Raw genomic sequence first — 13,267 nt, forward strand, 5'->3', positions numbered from 1 at the left:
TAAAAAATAAGCAAATGACCGCTGCAGAAGGCACAGATGTGTGCCATAACACTGCTCATAATCAGTCATGGAGATGCTCAACTCTGTCAGTGAATTAAATACAGTTGTTTTCCATGGCTAAAATAATACTCTGTGGTAGGACAAAAGCTTCATGTATTACCAATAATATATTAACTACTCTTTGGAGAAAATAATTCAAGACTTGGCTAGAATATTCATATTTTTCTTTGTGGTTGCTAAAGTCTCAGACCATGTGGATTTCAAAGCATTTCACACAGGTCATTACAACTTAGCTAACAGAGAAACAACCTATTGTCTAATTATTTTCAAGGAGGAAACAGCACTTTGAAAATGTGAAAAGTACTTCGATCATATGGTTTGAATTCTGATGATGATTCATCGTTTACCACCAAAATGTCAAAGTCACCATTTGGCCCAGAAATTAAAGAGAAAAAGAAAAGGCTGAATATTTGTTTCTAATTGCTCAACTCACATATGTAAAACATAGCAAAATCTGGTGTAAATTCATTCTGTGATCTTCAATATTGAGTAAGAGAAGCTTATGAGTTCTTTCCCCCAGCAAAGGGCCTGAGAATTGCAGAAGATTTGGGATTTTTTTCGCATTAAATACAATGAAATGTTGAGGCAGCCCATCATAAAATATCCCCCTCTTCATAAGAAAGTTATCCCAGTGTGTTCAGCAGGAATGGCATAAAGCTGAACTCTCTATATCCTTTAATACAATACAGATGGTAAGAGAGATGGAAAGTGCTTGGTATGCAAGTGCTGAAGGTTTTCAATGATAATTTTAAAATACTTAATAATACTTTTAAAATGAGACTACATCAATATTTCCATGCCAAAATTTATAACATGCATGCACTGAAGTATAAATTACAGCCAAGGACTGACAACAGATTCCTTGGCCATAAACACTGGCCGTCTCTAAAAGAAAAGCAACAACATTGCGGAGCAGAGTAAGTAGAAAAGGATTTCGTTTGTCTGTGCGCATTATCTTTCAAACACCTGACTTCACAGTGATTTCAGCAAATGGAATTCACTTAACCTGATTCAATCATTTTCCCTGAAATACATGCTGACTGTTTAAAAAATCCATAAGCATCAGAAAAGTGTTGAAATTTTAGGGCAGGCTTCTGTGTATCAAGAGGGAGTATTCACGTGTTTTATGAGCCTTGAATTATGGAAGGGTCTAATTGTGAAACTGCGGATCCCAGTTCTCTCTGTTACTCAAAACCTCAGGGATCTCCTGCAGCTGTCACCGATGTCTCGGTGTGTGCTGTGTATAAGGAGATCTGGACAGACTGCAGCAACCTGCTGCATACTGACCCTGCCAGAGGACAGCTCTCAAATTCGCATCATTTGTCCGTATAGAGTGTTTTATGGCTTGATAAAGAAGAAAAATATACAAAATATTAATGGAAGCCTCACTGTTGTCACACCCATGAAGTTTTTAAATACGGTATCAATGGGCAGGAGGACTCTTACGGTGCCCGCTGTCCCCAGTGAGCCCTCCCAGGTGCCCCCTCCCTGATGTGCCCATTGCAGTTGTTCATCAAACAAGCCCATCCATCACCTCCAAACTGCTTTTTTGACCCCAGATCATTTTGCAGAGGGAGCAGCGGCCCAGGCGGGGTGAGGGGGACCCCAATGCCCTGTCCCTGGCCTGAGCAGCTGCCACCGGCAGAGACGCCCGCGGCACGTTGGGTGCGTGAGCTGGAGAGTCCCTTTGCTACACTGCGGAAAAGAAACCTGAATTTGAGACAACCTATACGCTTCACTCCAATTTGCACCAAATTGTCCCCTTTGTGCCCCTGGGGTCAAAGCTGTGGCAGTGCCATTGCCCAGGGGAGCCAGCCCCTCGGACCACAAGCCAAATCTGCAGCTGCCATCTGGTTCCGCACCGCGCCGTGGCGCAGGGTCCGTGGGGACGTCCCCACACAGGACGTTACAGCTTGACCGAGGTGTCCCGCTGCCTGACTCTTGTTTCTGGAGTGATTGGCACAAATCAGAGACAAAGGCTGCTGAGAAAGCTGTCGTGCCGGGCTCTTTCCTCCTGTTTTCTGGGTAATTTAATAACAGCCTGGGCTGGAAAGGAGCCAGGCGGCACGGTGAAGCGAGACAGTCTCCATTTGGCTTATTAATGTCATTCTTGATCCCAGTGAGTTCTTCCTGAGGGAAAAAAACCCTCTCTCCCATGGGCCAGCATGGGGCAAACAGATTGGACTGCATACCTCGATTCTTTTTGCTCAGGCCGGTGCCTGGGCTCCTTGCCCGTGTGCCGGTGAGCACCAGCTGGGCCGAGCTCACCAGTGGGACATGCAGCTCCGGCCCCTCTCCCACCTGCTGTTGGGGAGGGGGAATCAAGAACTGCCTAAATAAAGCAAATGTTAGTGGGTTAAAAGGGCTTAAATGGTTTATTTTTCTTTGCTTTCTATTTTGGTGGTGTTTTCTTGGAGAAACCCAGGAACCCGCGGTCTGTCCCAGTGTACTCAGAACTTGTCTCCTCACAAGGGACTTGGAGAAGAGAAATAATAACTCCAGTAACTAAGATGGAGAATGTGTGGAATCAGCTAAAAATCACAGTGAAATAAGCTTTATTTTGATCATTGGCCCAAATTCCTATAAGTTGACACCAGGCATCTTGTACTCAAATATATATTCCTGCAATGTCAAGCAAAACGCTGATGTTCGTGACATCAGTCCATGGGCATTAGCTGTCTGGGGATCTCTGGTATGCCTGTCCGGCAGATATAACCTTTGCACAAGTGACGATGTTTTGTGGTTGTATTCTCTAGCTATTTCTGGAAGAGAATGCAATAATCCTCAACTCAGATATGACTCTTTCCAGAACAAACAAATTCAAACCAGCTTTGGACCATAGATCTAGTGTCTGGAAATATCACCATGGAGGATGTTTATTTGACTGTTTCCAATTTTTTTTATTCTTTGGTTTGTTTGCAGTCTAACTCACAATTTTTTTTATACACTTTTCCCAACCTAAATGTCTTTCCCCTATCATTTCAGCATCTCTTGCCTCAGAAATTGAGGAACTGCCAACCTACTTCACTGTAACTAGTTTCCATTTAGGACATGACATTCTTCCAAGTTGTCATAAAACCTAAGTATGTATTCTATATACAGCAACCAGCATTGAGAGCATGTGTTGTCTTTGGCGTAGGTGGTCATGCATTATAACCACTGCAACAACAATCCACGTCCATCCTCTGCTGGAAACATTTTCTTAAACGTGTTTACACACACAGCATCAGACTTCAGCGTTTGGTTGACCTTTCATCGCTTAGGTGGCATTTCTCGGAGCACGTAGGACAGTTGGATTCTATGGACTTGATTTCATGCTGTACTGGCTGCCTCCCAGTGCTGACGTGGGATTGTTGTGAGTGACGACACATTGTCTTTTACAGCACGGATTCCCTTGGGGACACATGGGGACAAACTCATCAGCCTGGCTGTAACATCTCCCATGCAGATGTCTCCATCTGAGCTACAAGGCCAGGTTCCTTTTAAACACAGTAGAGAAGAAACTAACACTACGCCATAAAATCAAGGTTTAAGATGAAATAGAAGCAATCACGGGAGAAATCTGCTTTCAACTGGAGGTTGCCTGTGGACACTGGGTGAGATAATACTCCCTGTGCACAAGGGCTCTTAAAAACCCACAAGTGTTTACAGATACTGACGACCCTGACTCCAAGACTGAATGTTGCTGGACCTGATTGAGTCTGGTCTGGGGAAGGGAATTTAATATTGCAGGAAAAGAAGAGTGTATTTTCCAGATAGATGGGTTTATTTCTGGCTGGTTTGAACCTGCTGAGACATGTGGGACACTGGACTCCACCATTAGCCCCTAGACACACAAAGAAACTCATTGCAAGGCTCATGTACCAGCAAATGGGCAAAGCATCTGCAGGGTGGCTCATTGCACACAAGGCATGGCTGTGCACATCTCTTCTGTCCCCTTGCTACCAGTGGCTTCTCACTTAAACATTGTTAGGATGAAATTTTCCAGGCAGGAACAGTTCAGATAGACACACACACTCCTGAAATGCAGCTATGATGGAGGTGAACCACAGCTGTCACTTCTTGTCACCCAGGGGTGAAGACCAAGGCAGACTGTCAACAGGACCATCAGCCACCAAGAGGAGACCAGAGAAGATGTGCTTCAGCTCCTTTGGCTGAGCAAGGTTCTACTCATCACTCTGGAAGAAATCATACAATCACAGAATCATTTTGGTTGGAAGAGACCCTTAAGAACATAGAGTCCAACCATAGCCTATCTCTGGCACTAAACTATGTCCCTAAGAACCTCATCTATATGTCTTTTAAAGCCCTTCAGATATGCTGAATCCACCACAAAATCCTCATACTGCAGACCCCTGAGTCCAAAAGATGCTGGAAATAAGAGCTGCAGGCCACCTTTGAAGTACATAAATGTTTTTTTCACCACCCCTCCTCCCCAAAAAAGCAACTTTCCTAAAACCTCTGTGTTTGTTCAGATCTGCTTTTGCTAATCAATAAACCTGCAGGGACTGAAACAGCAAAAAACGGAACATGTTAATTTGGTGTGAGTCCTCCTGAGCCTGGCATTACAGCAGCAGAAATGCGTATTTTTGTCCTGCTTCCTCTGAGATATTTTTAGTTGCTCAAGTGACTTGTGGCAGTTCCCCGAGGCCAGAGTGATTCATGCAGTTTGGGAGAAGGGCTGCGGGGACGGCGCTGGAGCGCTCTTTGGGAAGGGAGAGTCATCCCAGTAAAGTCAAGAGCTGGTTTGAAAGGCATAAAGACTTTGAAAAATTGAGCAGTATTTTTAGAATGGGGTTTTTGGCTCTGGCTAAACTGGAGCTGTTGAATTTTGTGATTATTAAATCATGGGGGGAGTGGTCTGTTTTTTCTGATGTTGGTGAAAGCGAGTAATTCATATCACAGGCTGAGTACAGGCGGTGTGAAGTGCGAGGCTGCACTGTGGAAACTCCCTCTCTCCTCAGTCACCAGCACCTTTTAACCCTGCCCTGACCACCATCTGCCATTTTCGCCCTGTCCAGTCCAATCTCCATCAGAGCACATCAGTCCACTTATCCAGAGCCCCAACCCGTGTATCTCTGACATGTCACTTCTTACAAGGGACTTCTGGAGGCTTTTTCAAGTTCTCCTTCGCAGAAAATTGAATTTTTTGAGTATTTGTGAAGTTCAGATACCAAAGGGAGGTAGAGAACAGGACAGATCTCCTGGTCCTCCAAACCTGGTTGCCCCTTCCCCCAGGTAATCCCTAGGATGCTGTTCAAGAACTGGCTCCCTCTAGATGGACGAAAACCAGAGCAAGGAACTTCACAGTAATCCATGGGGAGGGGAGATGAGGTTGATTCAGAATTTAGGTCCATCCTCTAGTCCTTCTCATTCCTTTCTTTAGGAGTGGGGCACAGCCCAGATGGACTTAGGTCTCCCACTGAGCCCCTATGATGTGAGCTGACTGTGGGGTTCAAAGGGTATTTTGATGTTTTTCTGCTACTTGGAATAAAGTTAGAAGAGAAAGTTGCCTATCATGTCATGGTAAGAGCAATAGTTGGCAAGTCCAGCAACTCATTTCCAGAGAGGCAACGCATGGGACAACAATGAAGAATGGAAATGATCAGAGAGGGGAGAAGCAGCATAAGCAGTAACCAGAGCAACCTCCCTCCATCACCAGCCCTTGCAGAACGGAGTCAGGAGTGTTGCTGACAACTGCTGCGAGATGTGAGTGCTGTGGGAACAGAGGGGGGATCAGGGGGCTCCTGGCAGGAAGGATCTGCAGAAGGTAGGAAAGATTTTGAGGCAGAGGGCGCGAGAGAAGTCAGCCCTTGGCCAATGCTATCTGCCTGGCACGGCTCTGAAAGTCCTGTCTTTGGGATGCTCCTTGGGAATGAAGCAGAAGCCAGGCTTCCAGCCTCAGTTCTCAATTTCCCTGGTCATGCGGATTTGGCTGGACTCCAAATATCCCTCAGCAGCGGTGTTTTGTGGCCAGATAATGTCTGGCTGCTCTTGTCTATGTGTTGTAAGAGACTGTAAGTGACCCGACTACGCAGGAAAGTTCTTGATCAATGGGTCCTTCACAAAGTGTTTCTGTGATGGACAGGAGCCAGTGAGATCATGTGCTTCCAAGTCAGTTACCATCTTTTGCCGTCACAGGCTTGGACACGACAGCCAGGCTCCAGAAGTTATTTACAGCAAACCAGCCAAGCCCTTTGGCAAAGCAGCTGGTGAACACCAAAGGCAAGTGCTGAGTCTGGGATCTTTCTCCCCATGACCAGAACTGCTACAGAAACAGCTTCTTCAAGCCCTGTCTTGCCTAGACCTCAACCTTAATCTACCCTTGCAGAGCAGAGAAGTAGGTCTATGGCTTCCACGCTTGCTTGGTCTGCTCTGTGGTGAGTATAGTCGCAATGGCTCCTGCTGCCAGCCCACAGTGCTGGATTGACTCATCTTGGCCCCAAACTGGTGGGTTGGATGGTGAAAACATGGGGAGATAGTCTACGGCCTGCAGAAAAGTCTGCTCCTTGCGACAGGAACAGAAACGGGACACTCCTCCACCCTTGGTACCTGACAAACACGGTTCCCATCCAGAAGTGGCAGCACCTGCAAAGGTTGTTCCGTGACAGATCATGGTCACGTGGGAAAGCTTCATTTTTCAGGTTGTACCTAGAAAAGCAAGGGACAGTGAAAGGTGACCACAATACTGACTAAACCCTGAGGACATGCCAAGCTCTGCAGAGGAGCTCTGTGGTTTTCAGCCCAGCGTTCAGATGTGCACGGTCTCTCAGGTGCAGCTGAGCCAGGCTGGGCTGAGGAGCCTGCCCACCGCTGGCAGAGGAGGCTGCAGGACCAGAGAGTGAACCACCCTCTGCCCCGAGACCTTCCCTGAAGTTCAGGTGGAGCCGCAGATTGAGGAAGGGAGCACGTGGGAAAGCGGGTTTCAGGACAAAACCTCACCGCAGCGCAGCCACGTTCTTCTGGGAGAAAGTTTCCCACTGGAGAGTGCAGTCACACTGGAACCAAACGTTTTCTTAAGAACAGGCCAAAACGAAACGACTGATTTCTAATTCCTCATTGTGGCTGGGAAGTTTCGTTTTGAGTGTATAGGCTATGCATTCAAGTGTTTTAAATTGATGGTTTAATAATAACATCCTAAGTCGACAGTACATTAAATTTGATGTTCTGGGTATATGCTAAATTGACTTCTGTTTGCATTACTGTTTATGTTCTGACGTTAAAAGAAAGAAACAACTCAATGTTAGTGAGTGGAAATTTGTTATCATATCTGTTCTGGGGTAAATACCAACATTTGGGGTTTTTCTTTGGATTTAGAACTTCACTCAATCATAGCATAGAATAGTCCAATAATACCTTTATTTTTGGCTCCCGTTGTTCATCAACAGTTACAATTTCTGGCCAGGTTCGGCTTCTTCCTTCTTTTCCCAACTCTCGGAGCTGCCCCTGTGCCTCTTCTCTGGAGACATAAGTTATAATTCCACCCATTTCTTATCTTTCTTCCTCTCCAACTCCAACTTTCTCCTTCGCCTCAACCTCTGGCTGATCTCAGCAAAGAGGCTGAAACTGCAGCTGTGGAAAACAAGGTAGAAATTACACCCAGGAAGCCCAGGGTGAGAAAGCAGCATAAAAATCTGCATTTATTGAGTGGAAGTGAACGCTACCAGCAATCTGGGCCACCATCTTTCTAAATACCATACAAATTCCCCTGCAGCGCTCTCGAATCGAGCTCTGAGTTTAGAAAGCCCCCAGCAGACAGGGTCCAGCTCCCACCCTGCATTTCCAGCGCACCGACAAGGCCAGCCTGGCCAGCCCAGCACCCTGCGCTCAGCAGGATGGATGCTCATCTCCGGGACATTGTCTGTTCATCTGCAACTTGCTGCCCAATAGTTTTGAAGAAATAACCCCTCTGGAGGCCAGGGATTGAATCCAGAGTCCCGGTGTGTTACTGCTGCTCTTATGCAATCTTTCCTGGCACTATAATGTAATAAACACCAAACTAGTTATTTTTTCAGCTTTATCAGTAGCTGCTAGACATGTTCTGGACCAGCCACCAGGGAAGAAATGAGACAGAAGCATCCATCTCTGTGTAGAAAGCAGAGTCAGGGGCCATATATGAGGGGAATCGTGATTTGCAATGATAGAAAGTTGCAATGAGATAAAGTTCTGCTATTGAAATACATAAACATTTAGAATCTGTGTATCAAACCAACCATATTTATGTGTGTTCAAAAGAAATAGAAAAAATTCCCACATCAAAAGCAATAACAAGTCAGAGTCATGGTAGGAAATATGCTGTGGATCGTTAGTTAGCATCATAAAAAGCAGTGTAATTATATAAAAATTACAAGTAGTTTCAGTGAGAGAGATTGATTACTCACTTAAACCGAGAGGAAATGATTTCATAATTCCTCTTCTGGATGTTTCCCAGATTTTATGGCATTATGGTTTTCATTTCATTTTAATTGGCAGAGCAAGTGAACAGAGACATTTGAAAGGGTCTTTCTCCATGGATTGAGAGTTGCATGCTTGGGAACTCAGCCCTGAGCACGGTCAAGGGAGTCTCACATTCGGAGCCGAGCAAACGTGGATCCAAAATACCCTGAGGAGGAAGGCAGGTTGATATGACAATTTCTTTCTTATTAGAAAGAAATTCTTCCAGAGAGAGTGGTCAGCATTGGAATGGCTGCCCAGGGAGGTGCTGGACTCATCGTCCCGGAGGTTTTTAAACTGAGATTGGACACGGCACTTAGTGCCATGATCTGGTCAATGGACTGGAGTTGGACCAAGGGTTGGACTGGGTGATCTCTGAGGGCTTTTCCAACCCGGTCCATTCTGTGATTCTGTGACAGCCTTAAAGCCTGGACTGCCATACAAGCTAACAAACTACCTGACAAATGGATGAGAAGAGCCATCCCTGTGCCGCACCAGCTGCTGAGTGATAAGAGACACCCAGTTTTAACTGCAAAGCCTTCACCAAACATCCAGCCCAGCACAGGGACTCAGTGAAATCCTTTGAACGCAGATGCTGTGATGCTGCTGCGGGGGTTATCTGCCATACAGCATACAGAAAGTTGTTTCAAAAGCACTGGTTTGCATTATGATGATCCTAATTAGTAACTGGTGTCTTACAATAGACATTCACACTCTTTTCTGCAGATAATAGTGTTAGGTTTTTATGAATATTAAAGCACCTGGGGGAGCCCCTGTCATTCATGCCTTTACTTGCACTATGTCTCCATTTCTAGGTGAAGACAGCACCAGCGTAAGGACAAGCTGTTGCATGGCAGTCTCAGCTTGATCCCTCATCACAGGTGCCATTTCTTTGGTTTGTGATGGCAGAGAAAGACAAAACAGGAATGGGAGGAAGCCTATCACTGCTATAATTGTCTTCTCGCTCACAAGAAAAAGAAAAAAAAGGTGATAGATTGATGCAAAGTATTGGAAAGTTTGCAGTTTATCTCTTTCCCTGCGCTGGAGTGGCACAGAACACTTAAAACCAGGTCCTGCCAAGGCCTGGTTGGCTTTGCATTGTATGTATCCTGTGCTCCTGGGACGCCTCTCCAGGCTCGCTGCTCCCAGTCCTGATGGGACAACGCTTTAGGAAATGGAGCTGTGGGAATTTCACTGGATATTTGTCACATCCTCCTCTCTGGTGCCCAACCATGTGGCCACAGTGCTGAGCACTGTGCTGAGACATCCCCAGGCCATCCAGAGCTGAGAAGGTCACCCGGCATCATGTGCCTCTGTGTTGTGTAGGATGCTGAGCTGGAAGCAGTGACACGGGAGCAAGGAGTCCAGGCGACACTGGAGATGCTGCCCCTCTCCATCCACACCCCCCTTTGCACCCCCAGTCCCACAGCACTGAACCCCAAAGTCATTCAAGGCTCAGCTCTGCATGACCAGCTGCCCTGAACTCCATCTCCTCTGGGAAGCACTGGGCTTTCTCTCTTCTCATTCCTCCACCCCTGGCCAGCCCTGGAATTGCTCCGGGTGCTGGGCAGGGTGAGCACAGGCAGCGATGTACTCTGTGGTGATGGTTCACAGGAATGGCAGTGGCAGTCTCAGCCAAACCTGCCTTGTCCCTGGCACCCGCCAGCTCCCACCTGAGCTAAAATGCTTCCAAAAGGCTTTCACAGGGGGAATCCAAGGTCTTGAGCAAGACCAAAACACGCTGCTGCCCCACAGCTCAGCAAGGAGCCATCCCATCCCAGCAGCTTTCTGCACAGCACCAGCTTCTGGGCTCCCAAAGCGGAGTTGGGCAGTTTGTGCCTCTCCACAACAGACAGTGTTGGGCTGCCGGGGCTGTGGGAGAGGCCCAGCCCCTGGATTTCGGGATTGCTGTGCCCGGAGCAATGGGATGACTCACAGTTTGGCAGCCAGCTGGGAAGTTACTATTGGCATAAGCCAGGTTTACAGTGCAAGCAAATTATTCTCAGAAGTCAAATAGGAGCAACACATTCACAAATAGCATAAAGAGGTAGAAATGAAAGGAAGCCAGGCTTGGCTCTTCCAAGACAAGCCAAAGGCTTCTCTCATTCCCCACTATCCGCTGGCCATGCAGCGCTGAGCATGGGGCCAACCCTCCTGCACAGGCTTTCTGCTTTCAAGCTCAGACACTGAGCAGGACCCAGCACTAAGATCGGTCCCCCACCTTTATATATATTCCCTTATTTGAGATGAGTCTGAACAAAAATCTCTCTACCCTCTTTAAGTTGTTTCCTCAACTGGATGTTTTTTAGCACTGCTCCCTACCTCCACACAACTGGCTATCGACTGCCCTGGTGTTTCACTAGATTGGAAACATCCCTCTCCACCTGAGTGACTATGTTCATGCTCCATCTCAAACCCTTCCCCACTTCATCCCCCAGCTTTTCATAAAAACCCCATAATTCAGCAATTGTACATTGTGCCTTCTTGCAAATAGGACTAATCCAGATGGCTCCAATGATGTTGTCCTGAGACCAACCATGACAGCAACCTCCCACTGTCTGGTGACACTGGGGTGAAGCTTCTGACCCTCAGCCTGACCTTGGAGGGATGCTGTGACATCAGCTGACACGTCACTCTGCAGAGAAATGATGCTTCGCTCCCCATCTGGTCATCACATGCCATGGGACTCCCAGAGACGTCCTCTTCCCCGGCCATGGCCAGGAGACACGCTAACCCTCTGGGAGCCTGTGAGACCAGAAATGCAGCTTTACAGGCTCCAACCTCCTTTCCAATGCGAAGACAGCATCCATCACTGGCTCCTCTGGAGTCAGTTCCTCAGGCTGTGCACACGCTGAGTGGATAAATATTTCCTCTCCTTTGTTATAAGTTTGTTGCCCGTTCATTCTGGAAGAGCCCTTCCTCTCCTGTCTGATGCAGAATGAACTGGAGGGACCAAGTAACCTTGCTGATGCCCTACAGACTCTAACCTACATTGATTACATCCTCTCCAGCTTTCCCTGTTGTCAAACCATGGATTCTCTACATGGAGAACATCCAGTCTGGTGACCTGGGGTTTGAGTCAGCTGCTTGAACATGGGCACTCAGTGCTGTTGTAGACACATTAGGGTAGCTAAAGCACCCATGACCCAGCTCAAGGCTCCCACAGATCTGACCTGAAGATGGAAGTCAGGTAGGACAGCCCAGGCCACCTCTGAAGGCATTAGATGCCAATATTTATGTGCATGAACCCCATAGACCCAGAATCAGGGCCACAAGCTCAGCCCTGGCTTGGATACAGCCCCCCAGATGATCATACCCAAACACAGTACCTCGAGTTACCAGAGCAGATGTTGCGTGGCCATCTGGAGCTGTTGCACTGTGGTCTGTTTAAAAGGCATGCCCTGGTTGCTGCAAGGGAGGACTTACTGAAGCCTCACAAAGCAGGCTGTGCAACCACTGGTCCCTCCTGGCCTGGGCATCTTAAACCTGGAAGCTTCAGGAGGAAGAGATGGTGGGACATTGGTATCCAGGCAAACCCTGTCCCATGAGGGTGGCCACCTCACACACAGGGAGCGATGCCCGAGCTATTAGCCCAAACTGCAGGATGTTTCATGTCCAGCAGCTGTATCATCATCCCCGTTCTCACCCTGGCCAGGGATGTACAACACATTTTCCTTTCTGCAGAGGTGGCCGCTCGCCAGGCTGTCAGAGGAAGGAGTGTATCACTCTGCTTCCCCAAGGACACAGCAGTGCTATTTTTCCTACCCCGGTTTTATTTCCCACCTGGTATTTTGCATTACGCTGCACAGCTTCCTCCTCAGCCTGGGTGAAGGTCAGCCAGCACGGCGGGAGGTGAGGGAGAAGGAACAGAAACATCCACAGCGTGAAACAGTCTGATACCAGGGGTGTTCAGGCACACATATCCCCAGCTGAAAGCGAAACACAGGAAATACAAATTGTCCCTATCCCTCATGGATATAGGTCACCTTACAACAGCCAGGAGGTACCTCTGGACAGCCTGGACATCAGGACTGACCCAGGGACCTCCAGGCAGGAGCTCAGCTGGCCAAAATCAGAGCCTCGGAGCGGGGGCAAGTCAGCTGTCCCCCAGCTCCCACCCAGCACCTCAAGAGGCTTCAGACCAGGGGACACTGGAGCCAGGGCCAGGAGAAGAGGTTGTCCTGGAGAAGCACAGGAGCGCCCACGCCACAATCCCAACCTTCTGATGGGAAACATCTGCTCTTCCATGGACGAGTGACCATGAGACTTGTGCTGTGGGGCTCCATTCTCACAGCCTCTCGCACCACCAGCCACGTTTCTGAAAACCATTGTCCCTTTCACTACCCTTTTGGAAGAAAACCAATGAAAGCCTTCCTTCCCTCTAGAGCTCACCTAGCAGCTTTGAGTTTCAGGGTTATTTTTGTGGATTGTACTGGGAGGGTCAGATTTGGGTTGAGCTGGAACTTGAACAACAGCGCGATGGTGCTGGGACCTGCTGAGCCGGTACAGCACAATGACAGGATCTCTTTGTCTGCTGGAGCATTGCTCAAATCAAAGGATGTTTACCCAGCTTGTGGGGGATCACTTGATTGGAAATTACATCCCCAGAGCTCCAGTCATGCTTGTGTGCCTGCCAGCTCTCCCCACCTCCTCCAGAGCCCTGACCACATCTAAGACTCCCAGAATAGCGCAGGACTAAGCAGATGCAAACAGATAACAACTCGGGCCCTACTTGAGTTCTCTGTTGCTCTCTCTTGTTCCTCCAGTCGCTGTG

General features: G+C 47.8%; 1 long non-coding RNA gene across 1 annotated transcript; it reads right to left on the bottom strand.

The window, feature by feature from the left end:
- Positions 1-2,586: 2,586 nt before the first annotated feature.
- Positions 2,587-8,633, bottom strand: LOC139829510 (uncharacterized). Its single transcript, XR_011742004.1, has 3 exons — positions 8,442-8,633; positions 7,417-7,632; positions 2,587-6,711 (listed from the first exon to the last, which is right to left on the bottom strand). It is a non-coding gene; the product is annotated as an uncharacterized lncRNA (long non-coding RNA).
- Between the last annotated feature and the right edge of the window lie 4,634 nt (positions 8,634-13,267).

Source organism: Patagioenas fasciata, chromosome 20 (assembly GCF_037038585.1).
Source record: "Patagioenas fasciata isolate bPatFas1 chromosome 20, bPatFas1.hap1, whole genome shotgun sequence".
In the NCBI taxonomy this organism is placed as follows: domain Eukaryota; kingdom Metazoa; phylum Chordata; class Aves; order Columbiformes; family Columbidae; genus Patagioenas; species Patagioenas fasciata.